Consider the following 16,931-nt stretch of genomic DNA (forward strand, 5'->3'; position numbering starts at 1 on the left):
TGGCTCTTCCCCAAAATACCATGGCCTGGGCGAGTCTATTTTGAAGAAGTGGTATTGGAAGAAGTTTAAGTTTAAAAATTTGGCTCTCAAAAGAAATTTCAATCATACTGTTGATATTGGCTCTGTTGACTAATAAGTTTGCCGATCACTGATCTAGAGGAAAGCGAAGTCAGAGAAAGATAAAAATGATATCAATTATATTTGCTCCCTTAGAGGCCAATAGTGGAGTGGGAAGATTATGCAACTGATAAAGATCAGTTTTTCTTTCTCTCTTTTTTAAAATAAATATATATTTTATTGATTTCAGAAAGGGAGAGAAAGAGAGAAACATCAATGATGAGAGAGAGTCACCAATTGGCTGCTTCCTACATACCCCATACTGGGGATAGAGCCCACAGCCCAGGCATGTGCCCTTGGCTGGAATCAAAACTGGAACCCTTCAGTCCACAGACTGATGCTCTATCCACTGAGCTAAACCAGTCAGGTATTTCTTTCTCTTTTTTTATCATCTACATAAAATTCCAGTAATTTACTGAAGCATCTGTTTTCCCTACAGCCTTGTGCTATGAACTTTGAAGAGTATATTAAAATGATACAATTTTCCTGCAGTAATAAACATGACATATTTTCTAGACCATCAAATTTTACTTAAAAAACAAATTGGGAAACATCTACTGACGGAAAGATGAGGTAGACATTTTTATTTCTATTCTTGCAGGAAAATGCAATTACAAAACCCTGCATCTATCTATCTATCTATCTATCTATCTATCTATCTATCTATTTAGATAGATAGATAGATAGATAGATAGATAGATAGATAGATAGATAGATAGATGCAGGGTTTTATATATATATATATATATATATATATATATATATATATATATATATATGAAAGCCTAAGCAACCAAATGAGTGAATGTTCACTATGACACACACTGACCACCAGGAGGAAGACACTCAATTCAGGAGCTGCCCTGGTGGTCAGTGTGCTCCTACAGTCAACCTCCTGTAATTCCTTTCCCCAGCCAGCCGGACAGAATTGGGACTGAGCAAGAAAAACTCTGATGGCCCAGATGGCCCTGATTGCTGGCCAGGCCAAGGGACCCCACCCATGCACAAATTTGTGCACCAGGTCTCTAGTATTGCATATAAAACAAACATAGAAGACTCAAAGTTGGAGAGAAGAGGCAAACTAGGTCAGGACCTCAGGATGTGAAGATAACATCATTTTTTGTTTGTTAGTTTTTTTGTGTTTTTTTTCCTCTTAAAAAAATCTTTATTGTTTAAAGTATTACATATATCTTCTCCCCCCCCACCCTTTTGACCTCTTCCAGGCTGTTCCCAATGCCCAGCACATGCCTGTTTGTTTGTTTGTTTGTTTTGTGTTTTTTGCTTGTTTTTTTTTTTTCTTTTATATATATATCCCAGATTTAGAGTTGTCAAAACTGGCAACCTGGAAATGTATAACGGATGATATCACTTTAGTTATTTAGAAAAATTTAAGTTTTATTCTTGTGGCACCACCATCTTCCAAAAAGCAAATCAGTTCAACCTATTGGACTGATACTGCCCATTCTAAGAAATAATGCATTTCTTGATTTTTTTTAAGTTAGAAAATAAAGATCTAAGATTGAGCCAACACCTAAGAATCAGAGTTTTCACCCTGACTGATTCGGCTCAGTGGATAGAGCATCAGTCTGTGGACTCAATGGTCCTGGTTTGATTCCAGTCAAGGGCATGTACCTTGGTTGCAGATACATACCCAGTAGGGAGTGTGCAGGAGGCAGCTGATCAATGTTTCTCTCATAGATGTTTCTAACTCTCTATCTCTCTCCCTTTCTCTCTGTAAAAAATAAATAAAAATATATTTTAAAAATAGCAGTTTTCAAGCCAAGGTGTATTTATAGAGGTGGAGCCCGATTGGGGGGATGGGGAGGGTAGGAACCTAATATCGCTGCTAAGATTAATGGTAAGCTATGTGAATGACTAAACCAAGGAAACAAAAATAAACACCTGCTGAGAATTTGTCACTTGAATCATTCACTTGGAGATCTTTCAACTCAAGCACTTTACTTGACTCTTGACTGAGGGCAGGAGGGAGTTGGTGCCTGGAGCAAGGTTGATCATCTAGTAGGTTGACAGGAAGACAGAGGAGCTGTAAGTGGAGAAGACTTTAGGATGGAAGCAGGAAAAACTCTGGCAGAGATGTAGATTTATTTCCTGCAAATTTCACTCAAAAATCATGTTCTTTGCAGTATACAAGATATCGTGTTAATAGCAATCAGTAATAATCCTACTTCTTGTCCTTTTATTTTTACATTTGCTTTTTTGGTATTCATTTCGTATAAATATCATGGGCTGAATATCTGAAAAATCATACTTGCTATGAGCAACTTCAAAATCAGGCTTATGGAGGCTCTGAATAAGAGTCCATCTGGTCATTCACCTTGTTAAATACCAAGGTAGGTTCCTGTGTTTGGGATTTTGCAAATCTGGCCATCTGCTATGTTTTATTTTAAGACTTAGAGATAGGCAGATTATACCAGAGATTTTATGTTCACAAGATAATAGTAAGATAAGAGAGGATGAAGTAAACAACTGAATACGCTTGATACAGCATAATTTGCAAGGTATGAAGTGAACAAAAAGCATTCAATTGGCTGTGTGGTGGTAGGTTTTTAATAAGGTGATGTTTGTCCTATGAAAATATGAAGCAAGTTTTTATTTTTTTTTAAATCTTTCCCTTTGGTTAAATACCAGGATTTTATATGATGGTCACAAATCTCCCCATGAATTAAGTGTAGGTCACTAGCACTCTTTTAACACTCAAAATTCATCTATAGACTTAACAGTCAGGAGTGACAGGAGACAAGGCTATGTTGTCTGATTGGAAACTGCCCAGCATGTGGAGTGGTGATCTTCAGGATAAGAAGGCTTTGAACAAACCCCAAGTGGTGTCACATCTTACTTACCTGGTGCATATGCCTCCCCCACCCCCACCACCCAAAAAATGCTTCAGATACAAATTTATTATTTTGCTTTGATTACAAAGCTAAATCATTTCATTGAAAAACTTTTTACCATTGAGTTTACATGACTAGATACTCATAAGTAGTTCCCAATTGTGTGAGAAGTACCTTTTGCTAGTTTCTTGTTCCTACATGAATATTCTTTCATGTGGAGTCAGGCAGATCTGACTGGGGAAGTGTATGTAGACTGCAGTGAGCTTGAGGGAGAGAAGGAAGTCAGAAGGTGGATAAGAGGATCAGGAATTTTGAAAACTGGAGTCACTGTCAGAAACTACACAGGATCTAGATCCAACTTTCTATTTGGAAGCAAGAAAGACTGAAGGGTGACTATCGCCCATAGCATTAGGTGTGTTGGAGTCATTTAGCAGTACAGGACTGAGGTGGGAAACCAACCCACTGGAGCAGTTTTTTAAGAAAAGGGACTTTGTTTTTCTTTTCAAACTATTCTGATTGGGGCTAGCATTAAATTATTAGGATTATTGCCTATATTTTTACTTGGGTGGAACCTGACTAAAAATTCCAAAAAAAAAAAAAAAAAAAAAAACAAACCAAAACAAAAAACCGAGTTACTTTGCTCATTCTTGGAACTCAAACTAGCAAAGATCTCATTAACCTCTTCTGATTCAGTTTAATTTATGATACCTGATTATCTCTGAGCTCTCTTGGAAAACCAAGTCTAAAATAACAAACAGGACTTAACATGCAATGAGCACCTGCTGGGTGCCCAAACTGTCAAGTTCTTATACATAAGTGATTTATTGAAAGCCTTCAGCAAACAAAACTACCGTATTAGCTTTACTTTACAGGTGAATAAATTAAGGCTTTCATGGTAGAGGTAACTTGCCCCTGGATATACAGGTAGAGGAGAGAGAAATGGGATTCCAAAGTGATGCTCTGCTCTCTCTGCCCTGCTGCCTCCCTTCTGGATGACAGAGCTGTGAACGGCCTGCTCTTTGAAGTTCACCACCTTGCAGACAGCTGCCTGTTGCAAAGCTATGATAACAATTAATAATAAAGTTGGTCTCATAACAATACTTCCACCCAGACAACATCTGATTCATTTAAGTCATCTGTTCTCCAGAGCAATATGATTTTCCCCAAGACTTACATGTAAAAACAATAAAAGAAAATGAAGGGGAAATCAAGTATAATCTCAGAACCATGCTTAAAAAGTGCTGGTCTTAGATGAAATGGAATAAATAAGAGGAACACCACTTAGTTACCTCTGCTCTCCCAGAGACAAAGCAACACATGTTATAAATGGCAGAACTCCAACAGTGAATGAGTTTCTGGCAATAATACTGAAGGAAGGAGGCACAGAGCGAGCTACCCTGGGCTGGTGAACTCATCAGCTCTTTCTCCTTTTGACACTGGCAAAGGCCTGTAATCTGCATGGGAGCTTTCATTGTTTTCTGAGATCCCAGTACTGTTTCCAGGGTCCAGTAGCCAGATTAACAGGCTGAACGCCATGAGTTGTGTTTGTTATTTGCAGTTTTGCCATCGCTTCATGAGCTGGGAATTCTGGGTCTCAATGACCTAATCCCACCTCCCCAGCTTTATCTAAACAGGATGACAAGTATTTTCTCCTCACAAATATTCTACAGGCTTTTGGCTTCCTGATACCCTTGAATGGGAGAGGCTGTTGAGGGGCAGCCAGAATGAAACCCTCTCTTGCATTGGGAACTGCCTGTGCAGCTGAGAGGTTCTGTTGGCATGGGTTCTGCTGGGTCCTCATGCTGGGCCCCTAAAGTACTGTAAATATGTGACTTCTCTACATAGGGCTGTATTTCTGTAGCACATGTTCCTAACTATGCCCAGTACAGCTGCACAGCTTGCAACTTTAATAACTCTCAAAGCTTTTTCCTGGTTTTATGTTACTGATTCAATAGAAAAAAAGAGCAATTTATATTAAAGGCCAAATATTAAAAATTCTAGGGAAGACTCTGGGGTATCCATTTCAGAATTTAATTGAAATGAGTGTAATGTTGTTCACAGATGAAAAATCGAGCAGGTATATTTTAGAGGCTGGTAATGATAGCTCTGTATTGTGAAATGAAACCCAGCAGGGAGGAAAGTAAAACATTGATTTTTTTTTTTTCAGGATGCCATGTGTCTGCACCACAGAATGCTTCCCAATATCATCAGTATCTCATATTAGAGAAACTGTGAGCTTCCTGTTTTTTTGAAGTACCCAGGAGAGAAAGATGATGTTTTTATTGTCTCCCCATATCGCCAACTTTTGAGGAACTTTTCATATCTAATAGAGACAGATCTCAACCTACAAATGGGTTGTGTTCCAAAAGTGCGTTTCCTATTGTTCTCTTTCCCTGGGATGCATTTTCCCACAGAAATAAGATTCTACTTGATAATGAAGTTACCAGACAAGCTAAACAAAAAAGTATGTATCCATCATCTGTCCATACCCTTACCATGTGCCGATCCCTGAGAACCCACAAATAAATTCCCTCTGGGAATTCATATTATCATGAGAAAGAAAAATTATGATAGTAAGAAGAGTTCAATATGGCTGGAAAAGAAGTTATACAGAAGTGCTAGGAGGAACCAACTAAATCTAGTTAGAAAGAAAAGAATGTGAAGTTAGAGAGTGTATGACTGTAGCGGCAGAAAAGTGCAAATGCATGGCATCTTTGGTAAAGTGCAACAGTGACACTTGGGGAGTGGGGAGTGATGAGGTTGGGAAGACAGGCAAGAGATGGAATGAATGAGGAGACAGGATTCAAGAGGAATGAGCAGTGGTGGTTTATCTTGGTGGCAATGAGGGACCACTAAAAAGAGTGTCCCAAAAATACTGGCATGACCAGGTTTGCATTTTAGAAAAATCACACTGCGAGTGAAGGGTAGATCTGAGAGAAGTGAAAGACTAAGACACAGATTAAGAAATACGTTGAGAATTTGGCTAGTCTAATAAAGTCACTTATAAAGTATTTCCTGTGTTTATATATATGCAGGAGTAGTATGGTAAATTTGGATTGATTTTTTTTTCCTTAAATATTGAGTAGAACTTATCCTACAGTTTTATTTGAGCTTGGTATTTTCTTTGTCACAAGATTTAAAACTACCAGTTAAATTTCTAAATTGTTTTTGAAACCATAAATAGTTTCTATTTCTTCTTGAATCATATTTGCTAATCATATTATTTTAGGAATTTTAAGTTTCCATCTAAATTTTTAAAAACACTTGACATGAATTGTTCTAACTCCCCAATGAATAGTTTGGAAAACATATATAATAGTTCATTACATTTTTAATTTATAGTGACAACCAATTTTTGTTAGCATCTGTATTCATATCCACTTTTTAAAAATTGATTTTAGAGAGTGGAAATGAGAAAAAGGTAGATTTGTTGTTCTGCTTATTTATGCATTCATTGGTTGATTCTTGTATGTGCCCTGATCTGGGATAAAACGCACAAACTTGATATATTGGGACCATGCTACCTGGTCAGAGCTCATATACAGTTTTCTATTTCCAATACTTATTTATTTCTTGACAGAGACTTGATAATTTTTAATCTTTTTAAAGAGCAAGCTTTTAGTTTTGTTGATCTTTTCTATTGCTTATGTCCTGTTATTTCATGTTGCAGTAATTTTGGCTCTTATCTGTATTTTTCATTTTCTTCCTACTTTCTGTGAGTTTATTATATTGTGTTTTGGTTTTTTTTTTGTAACTTCCAAAACTACATGCTGAGCTCATTAATCTTCAGTGTTTATTTCTTTAGAACATAAACACTTAATGTTATAGGTTACCCTCTAAGGACTGCTTTAACTGAAAACCACAGGGGTTTGTTTGTGATATTTTTATTATTGTTCATTCTTATTTTATTATGACTTGCACTATTGCCCTTGAGTTATTTAGAATTTTGAACAGGTTTTTTTAAAGTTAAATTCTGTTACTTATTTTTTTATTTAATTGCATTTAGACAAGAGATTGTGATCTGTAGATAGCACCTTGTTTATTGAGATTTGCTCTTTTTATTCCTGAATGTAATCACTTTTTGTAAAAGATCCATATATATTTAAAATTATTTTTTAAATATATTTTATTGATTTTTTTTTACAGAGAGGAAGGGAGAAGGGTAGAGAGTTAGAAACATTGATGGGAGAGAAACATTGATCTGCTGCCTCCTGCACATCCCCTACTGGGAATATGCTTACAACCAAAGTACATGCCCTTGATTGGAATTGAACCTGAGACCCTTTAGTCTACAGGCCGACACTCTATCCACTGAGCCAAACCAGTTAGGGCTGTATTTAAAATTCTTATTCTCCACTTATTAGGTATAATATTGTATTTATGTCCAGAATTTAATTTTAGTTGCCTCTTTGAGATAAGCTAATGTGTTGAACTAAGGCCATAATAATGGAGAAAGGAAAAGGATGTGTTAGAAGCATATTTATAAGACTTTAACTGGTAATTAATTGGGTGCTAATATTATGGAAATTGAAAATCTAGGATAATTCAACAATATTCTGACTTAGATGAATTATAGCATCTAAATCCATCTATTGAATGGATTTAGATGCTATAATTGAGATGCTGCTTTTGAAATGCTGGTGTGACCTCCACGTTAATATGTGTAGACAATAGTTGAAAATAGGTATCTGTAGTTCAGCAGAGACACCTGACTTTGAAACACTATTTTTGGAGGCATCCATATCAAGGGGGTAATTGCAGCCCAGGTAAAGTAAATAAAATGAGAAGAGAAGAGAAGAGAGCCACGGACACACTAGAAACATTTATTATTATATTTATGTCTTCCTCACATGTCTTTCTATCTAGTATTTTGCTGCTTAACTGGCCGGTGTTGCTCTTGGCTGCCATTGCTGACAGTTTAAACCCAGATGTCGGATCCAAAATATTTCTAGTGGTGAAGCCTCCAAAGATTTGTCCAAGCAGCTAACAACAGTGAATGCATCTGTAAACATACTCCTGCTTCTTTAGTTTCTCTTACTAAGCTTGTATAGAGGAGCCTGACTCCAAGTAAAGTTGAACACATAGGGATGGTAAGAATATATATGGGTGGGAGAAATATAAACTTTTTGTTAAATTGAAAGGGAAGAAGCAAAAATCTCAGCAAGTAAATAAGAAATAGCTGAACATTTTCAACTCCAGGATCTATAGGCATAAACCAAAATCATCTGTTTTCATCTGGATGTAGAACCCACTGTATTGGTGCCATGAGCCCAAGAAGGTACCTCACAAGAGATGAACATTTTTTTCATTTCATGATTGTTATTTCACTTTCAGCTCTCCCCTTGTTGCTGAAGACAAAGGATAGGAATCAAATCAATGGGGCAGCCAGCTTCTCTTCATCTGGTTCTAAACATACTCATTTATTCTTCCATCTTATCACCATGCAGAAAATTAGTACATTTAGATGATCCACAAATCCCTGGTCTTTGAGTTTTAGGGTCAGAGTCTCTGGGAAATGTTGGCTGTAATACCAAATAGCAATTGCAGCTTAGGTGAAACTCTTATTCTCATCCTTCTTCAATTTCCTCATCTGTAGAATATGAATTTAGAAAGTAGCACCTCCAAGGTCACAACTCACACTGAAATCTACTAATGTGTTGAGTTTATGTAATACTAGTAATGACACAGATATCCTAAGAGTAAATAGCACAGTGCAATTCTACCTGAAGATTATTTATCATGCTTAGAACACCACTGTGAGGAAGTAGAGGATTATCTATATTCTATCTAATAAATAATAATATGCAAATTGACCATACTTCCCCTACATCCACCAGCTATGTCCACCAGCCAATCAAGAGCTAATATGCAAATAAATCCAACCAAGATGGCTGCAGCCATGAGAGATGAAGGGAGGCTTGCATTTCCATGGCAATGGAGAAAGCCAAGTTTTACGCCTGCCCTTACTGGCCTTGGCCAGAATCTGTCCATCAGAGCCAGCTGGGGGTCCCTGCCCAGGTCATAAGCCTTGGCTATAGGCTTGCATCCTTGGGAGGGGCAGAGCCAGACAATTGGGGCCAGCTGGGGGTCCCCTGCCCACTCCCAAGGCTTTAGGCCTTGGCAAAGGTGAAGCCAGAGATTGGAGGAGATAGTTGTGAACTACAGAGGAAACATCTTTTCTGACCACTCATTGACTAAGCTCCCTGTACGCTACTGGTAATGCTCTTAGTAACTTGGATATAAAAATCCAAAAAGGTAATCTAGGGCTTTTCCACCACACTCATGGGGAAAAAAATGAAGGTCAGCTACTAGAGGGCTAAGAAATGTCATAACCTGCCCTAGGTGGTTTGGCTCAGTGGATAATGCCTAGGTTTGCCAACCCCAAGGTCCAAGTTAGATTCTGACCAAGGGCATGTACCTAAGTTGCAGGCTCCTCCCTGCCTGAGGCCCAGATTAGGGCTCATGCAGGAGGCAACCAATCAAAGTGTTTCTCTCACTTTGATGTTTCTCTCTATCTTTCCCTTTCTCTTCCACATTCTCTAAAAATTAATAGAAGCATATCCTCAATTGAGGGGAAAAAAAAAGAAAGAAAGAAAGAAAGAAAGAAAGAAAGAAAGAAAGAAAGAAAGAAAGAAAAGGAAAGAAAAGAAATGTCATATCCTATGAAAGACACATCTCAAAAATGCCTAAAGAAAGTTGTCATTTTTTCATGGTGAAGGGACTGGAGTCCATGTTGATGAAAATACTTTAGTGGCTGTGGCGGTTGGCAGTGGCAGCAGCAGCGGGATGATGGGGGTGGTGCTTTCCCCTGATCAGCTTGATCACCTCCCACAGAGGGAGCCTGGGCAGTGGGCCTAAGCTGTCAGTTGGACATCCCCTGAGGGCTCCCGGATTGTGAGAGAGGCAGGCTGGGCTGAGGGACCTCTTAACCCCAGTGCACAAATTTCATGCACTAGGCCTCTAGTAATAAATAAAAGTCCTTCATCTGCTTTCTGCCTTTTACATTTTAAGGAAGTAGTACATTCCTAATGGTCATCAGGAGGACCATATGTTAATTTGGAAACTGTGTCTGTGCCTCTGAAATAAATTATATATAAATAAATATAGACTTTACTACCACTTTTAGAGAATTCTGATTGGAATGGTAAGCACAATTTAGTGTAGCCAGGTGCCACATCCCATTCTCTAAATGTTTAAGATTGTTGCTGACAGTACAAAGTTGATGTTTGGGTTATGTGTAAAGATAGATTCCAAGTCATTCTAATAAACAGAATAAAAGAGCATCACATCTAGATTTTATGCCAATTTGACAAATGAGATTTAGTGAATGTGCAGGATTGAGTTATGAAATAGTTCAGTCTACACCTTTTACTGAATACTCATTGTGTTCCAAGGACATGGTTTAAAAATAGGCAGCAGGCAGTTATGCATGCAAGGGTAATCACAGCTCTCCTAATAATAATTTTTTTAAGCACCTTCCTCTTATTTGCCAAGGAAGGTAGACTCAGTGATTTATAGGAACTTTTGAGTGCTCTTCTCTGCCTCATCTTTCCTTTATATAAGGCTTTCTGGAGTGTTTCCTAGGAAGGCAGAGCTCTTTGAAACAAACAGGTGTTAACGTAAATCTGATGCAAATAAGAACTCCTGCTGTCACAGTGACACATGCTTTGTACCTATATAAATGCTTTTCCCAGAAAGCTCTCACTGTTGAGAAAAACTGTTTGAAAGGAAGCCAAGCTAGCTAAAAATGTTATTCTTTTGTACCCTGAATACATCTGCCTCTGCCTCTGCCTCAGATTGGCTGCCTTGGTTATATGTGTGTGTGTTTAACATATTTAAATGAGGCTTCTTTCCTTCCTTTCCATGATTTCAGCACAAATCTCTCCCTTAGGTTCTAGATCCTGAAGTAATTTGACTCTTTACATATGTTAACAGTATTACAGATGTCCCCCAATTCCCCTTTGCTCCCTCCACCCAGCCCCTGCCTCACCCCAGGCCATTAGCACACTATTGTCTGTGTCCATTAACTATGCGCTATACTTGTAGTAGCATCTAAGATGCTGTTGGATGTGTGCATTGACCTTGAGTTCAGATGACCATTACCCAGCAGTACCTTAGCTTCTGCAGCCCACACTCAATGTGCATTCAGTGTCCAAAGAGAACATCAGGTATACTATTTCCTATCTTGCTTTGCTCAAGCTTTCTTTACTTCTGATTAGTAGGGTGGTCACCACTGCAGATTTCCTATCACCATCAAACAAGAAGGCATGTGTTCCCTATGTCTTGAACTTTCTACTAAGTGAGGTCTGCCTTACTCAGACCCAGCAAAGGAGAATGGACCACTGGATGGTAATTAGATGAGTCTTAATCTAATTGTATCTTGTTAAGCTTAAGGAACTCTTTTTTTTTTGGGGGGGGGGGAGGTGCCTGAATGTATACATCAACCTTCAGACTATGAGACATATTTAAAGATTTCTATATTGGTAATGAAGATGTCTGAGATACAACCTAGGTAGCTTGTTCAGACTCCAATGAAACCCATTTTTGGGGGGGTGGGGGGGAGGGTTCTTCTGGGAATTTAACTCTCTCTAGAAAAATCTTTAGAAAGCCCAAGTTAAAAAGAAAAATCCATATATGGCCCCAAGAATAGTATTTCCCAAACTGTGCCTTGTGGGGTGACCTGCTATACATTTTGGAAAACTGCTCCATGGTCAAGTAAAATTGGGGAACACACTGACTTTGTCTTTCAGAAATTCACAACATACATTAGCATATTGAATGTTTTAGGATCTCTTATTGTTAAAAAATAATCTGTTTTTTCTTTTCCTTATCTTAACCCAGTGTTTTCTAAATGTAATTTTCCATAGACACTACTTTTTGCATAGCATTTATCATCATCCCAAGTTTGGGGCAATGCTGCCCCAGCATAACCCACAAGCTCCCACTCACCCCTGATTCCTGAATAATGTAAGTCCTGAAGCCGGTGATCGTTCTTGAGCTTATTGAAACCAATAGGACATATTTGGGAGGCATATGAGGGACCAGAGATTTGGATCTGGAGTGAGACTATAGACTAGAAGGCTGAGATGCTCATAGCTGGACAGTCACAAACTGCTCCCATATGAAGTGGCACATTGCCTACCAGCATAGCTTCCTGACATTATTCCTCTCCTAAGCCAAATGTGCTCATCCAATTTAATTAACATAAGAAATTGGAGGTGGAAAAACCAGTGATTTTTCTCAATAACAAGTGGGAAAAGCACTTCTAAAACTATTCTAGCAGTCAGTGAGTCTGTGCTCATTTTTCCATTTTAAAGAAAGTCCAGACGCTCTTTAAGCCTGTTCTATTTTTAACAAAACACTATTAAACTGTCACATATCCTTCTTTCTGCTTTTCTCTCCACTGCTGCTGATGGTGACCATGATATTTCTATGGGAATAAAAGCTGTCTCTTTTATATTCAACTGACATATCTACTTCCCTGATATTATTATTTTGCATTTCTATAGACTTTATCTTTCCAAAAGGCTTTATAGTCATTCATTAATTATTCCTCTCAGCCTCCCTATTAAGTAGAACACTGTGATTTACTGCTTTCACCATTTCATTTTTCTCTAGTCAGTCCCCCTTCCCTCTTCAAGGAGGGATGTGGGAGGTAAATAACTCAAAGCCTACTATGTGTTAAGCTTTTTTATCCTATAATCAACAAAGTCCTCAACAGGTAATATGATTTCTGGATAGGACTTAGTAAGATTCATGCTGCTCTGCCCTCCTCCCTCCCAGTTTGCTATAGAGAAAATTATATGTGGCAATAACACTGAGCAATGAAAGAGCATATTGTTGGCTTTATTAATAGCTGGACAAGCATTTGAGGAATACTCTACACACATGCCTCCCTACCCCACCCCTCATTAGACCAACCTTACCCAGTTCAAGGTTTCTCTTGTAAGAGGTACCAGTGGGAAACTTAGACTAGGGATGATAATTGAGGCTTCTTATTCCCTCCGTATCCTAGAAGTCTAAGTCTGAATTTACCCAAACAGTGGCAAAGCAAGGAGTAGGAATAGAAGCAGACACAGAAGTCCCAGCCCAGAGTTGCTGGGGATATGATTGTGGGGAGTACAAAAGTTCCCCCATGCAAGACACAGAAGTGCCAGGTGGAACTTAGAAACTCATTCTCAGTCATAAAAACTCTGCCATTGTAAATCATAACCATAAAGGGCAGAGGTTCTGTTCCATCAAATTAGAAAGTCCTTCCATTGAAGCTAATGAGGTGTGGATCACATGGAAAAATAGTGGACACTGCATCTTATGTGACCACTGTAGAAAAATGAGAAGAGCAGCAGAAATATCCCTCCCTTTCCCAAAGGTGGTATTATCAAAACCAAGGCACAAGGTGACTGTATGAATAGTACAAGGTTGTATAAGCTAGTGAGTGGCAGAACAGATGATCTATCCATACTGTGTATCTGACAGAGCAAGATTGCCCCATTGCCCATTGTCTCCTGGATTCTGAACCACCTGCATTCCAGACACTGACTCCATCTTTTTCTACCACCATGGGAATTTTTTCTCAGGCACCACTGCGTATATCCAGAAGGAATATACAACATCTCATTTATCTACCTGGGATAGAAAATTACCCATGCTATAACCACACTTACCTGGGCTAGCTAGCAGTCAATTTGAAAAGAATATTTAAGTGGCAATTAGTTTAGCAGCTTATGGTCCTCTTTTAGCTATTAATGCTCTTTCTTCATAGGATACCCCATTAGGACCTTAATATGAAGCTCCTTAAATTACACACCGTCCTAATAACTAAATTTAATGCCTTACTATCTAATTTTTATTTTTTTAATATATTTTATTGATTTTACACAGAGAGGAATAGAGAGGGACAGAGAGTTAGAAACGTCGATGAGAGAGAAACATTGACCAGCTGCCTCTTGCACACCCCCCACTGGGGATGTGCCTGCAACCAAGGTACATGCCCTTGACCGGAATCGAACCCGGGACCTTTCAGTCCACAGGCCGACGCTCTATCCACTGAGCCAAACTGGTCCTGGCTACTATCTAATTTTTAAACTTAGGAGATAAGGAGAAACAAATTCAAGGCAGAAAGGATTTAGGGAAAATTAGAAAAGAACAAGAGTAACAGTTAATAATCTGACCAAGAGAAGACAGAAAAACATCAAAAGCAGACATGAAAATTTAAAACTCACAGCAGAATAGGGGCAGTTAGTTAAAAGGCAAAAAGCCCAGTAGATCTTTCAATGAATTTTAAAGATATAAAATTCTATTACAATATTAGATGTTCATAATTATAATCCTGGCTCTTCAGGGAAAGAAATTGAATTAATAGCAGTGTTTTCTGTTTTAAATGTCAGAAATATATGTGTGGCACATTTAAGAGAGATTTCCATCCAAAGAATTTCAAATGTAAAATGTCTTGCTGCTTAAAGACAGATCCCTTCAGCTACTAAGAAACAAACAAACAAAAAATTTGGCTCTCCAGAACAAATCCTTTCCAAAGATTCTTGGATAAATATGGTCTTACAGATATACTTTTATTCTGCCAGGAGTAAATACACTAAAAGGGAATTTCAAATTTGTCACATGCCCTTATTATGTGTCAAACACAGGCACCCTGCCTCATACTACTTCCATCCACCTGCTCCTCCTACATTCCACAGATCCATTCACAGAAATACATCCCCCTCCTGATGCACTCCCATAAAAGGGATTTTATATTTTTAAATGATTTCTTGCTTATCTGAAATTCAAAGGTAACCAAGTGTCGTATATTTTTATTTGCTATATCTGGAAACTGCACTAAGAAAGTTGATGATCAGCCAATTTGTGTAACTGGTGGGATTTCTGCTGAGACACTCCCTGCACCTGGAACTTGCTAGGAGCCATCTGACTCCATTTCCTGGCCCCCTTGATGGATATTTCGTTTCTCAAATGTCAGTAGAAGAGTTTTGTCCAACAGCATTGAAATGATACACCTCTGACATTTTTAGGGATGGTTTTACCCAGCCTCTAGGACCTTGTAAATCACAGGAAGAGATTGGACAGTTCTGATGCCAAGAGCTGTGGAAACAAACAAACAGACAAACAAGCAAGCAAACAACAACAAAAAAGCATGAGAAATATCATCAGGTAGTTCAAAGACAAAAGTCTATGTGTATGCCTGATGATTCTGGTTACTGTCCTTGGAAAGGAAAAATGCACAACATTTTTGGAGGCCAAGAATAAACACAGTTCTTCCTCTCTCTTTTTGATGCATTTGTCTAAATTTAGCAAGTGTATTAACCCTTAATTTGCCCTCCTTTTCATTCTCTCTCTTTTTTTATTATTCATCTGCATGTGGTTCTCTTGAGAATAATGAAAGGAAATCAAAGTCCCTTTGTGAGTTTTGACAGCCAAGTGCAAACAGATTGATTAAAAACATGGTGTTTCTTTTTAAAATTTAAATAGAGAAAAGGTTTGTGGGTAATATGTATAATATGTGTTCACAGGAAACAAGCTAGTCTTGAAAAAAGGGAGACAATATGGAAGCACCATCAGTGTTGTTCTGCTTTTAAGCACGAGATTGATTTAAATTTTTCCTGTGTCAGTTTCATTACAGGAAAATTAATCCTCCTTTCAGTGGCTTGAGACTTTTCCCTGAACTCCTTAAAGAAAGAAAAAAAATGTATTAGTAGTTTTCATTTTTTACAAACAGTGAATTAAATTTGAATGCTGAGTTAGTATTCCTAATGCAGATGGCAGTTCTAAATAAGATGGTCTGCCAAAGAAATCCCTTATTTTCACTTTATTGAGCTCCCCCCCCCCCCCCGCCCGCCCCAATCCCAGCATAAAGGTAGAAAGCTCAGAGTGAACTCATTCTTTCATCTTACTCACAGAATTTCTGTGTGAGGATATTCCGTCAACCAGAGAACACTGTAGTTCTTGGACAGCTCATCTAGGGCTAGCACATACTTCAGTTCTCAGCTTCTTACCTTTGCCCTTAAGTGCTGCAATCAACTAGGGGCTAAGTGGGAGTACAGAGGGTGTATTAGGGTACAGAAAGTGGCCAGAGGCAAGGAACTGTAGGTGGTGAGGAAACTGTATGGCTCTGCTAGATGAATCAGAGATCTGGGCAAGAGTGCCCTCCTTGAACTAGGGGAGTGCACCACAGACTTATGTCTAATTATGAGAAGACAAATGTCTAAGTTGTTGGGTTAAGGCTGGTACAATAAAGAGGTGTCCATACATACTTCTTTAATTCAGACTATGTTGCAGAAAGGGACTGTCCAAATTGAGTAATAATTAATGAAAAAGAGAGAAAAGTGGGAATAAGAAAGTAGTAAAGAAGACCTGACCTACAAGATAGGAGGAGTCAGAAGGTAGAAGGGGGTTTGAAGAGATGACAACCTGCCTGGCAGGAGACAGCTGTTTGACTAGAGTGCACAGCTGTAGAATATACATGGGCATCTGGGTCTGTGAGGCCTGAAACATGTGTAACTTGTAAGAACTCTTGAAAAAAAGAATACAATTGGGTATAAAAATCAATTTTTGTTTAAAATAAAAATAGAAGTTGTAATAAATTATAAACTTTAAAACTGGTGCATACTATAAATGTAACAAAATCAAGAGAATATCATTTTATGAATTAACTTCCTGATATACATTAAATAGTTTTATCCCTGCTTTATTTGGGTTGTATATATTTTGATTATTTTTTATAGGAATACAGTTTTGTAATAATTTCTATAGATTGCATACAAAGATGATTTAACTTTTTCTCTACTATGGATGATCAAAGTTGGTATTCTAGTATAGATAATTTGAAAAGTTTGTTTGAGTTTCACAACTATTAGTGGCAATGTTATCCAAATGTTTAGAGATGTTGTCAATTTGGGGAAAAGGAAACCTCTATTGAGATTCTTTTATGTATAAGCTTTTAAAAGGGGGAAC

General features: G+C 38.0%; 1 protein-coding gene across 3 annotated transcripts in view; it reads left to right on the top strand.

Annotated features, from left to right (window-relative positions):
• LSAMP (limbic system associated membrane protein) overlaps nt 1-16,931 on the top strand; it is a 620,668-nt gene that overhangs the window by 501,563 nt on the left and 102,174 nt on the right. The window lies entirely within an intron of this gene.

The sequence above is a fragment of the Pipistrellus hanaki genome (genome assembly GCF_964339955.1).
Source record: "Pipistrellus hanaki genome assembly, chromosome: 2".
NCBI classification, from domain to species: Eukaryota; Metazoa; Chordata; class Mammalia; order Chiroptera; family Vespertilionidae; genus Pipistrellus; species Pipistrellus hanaki.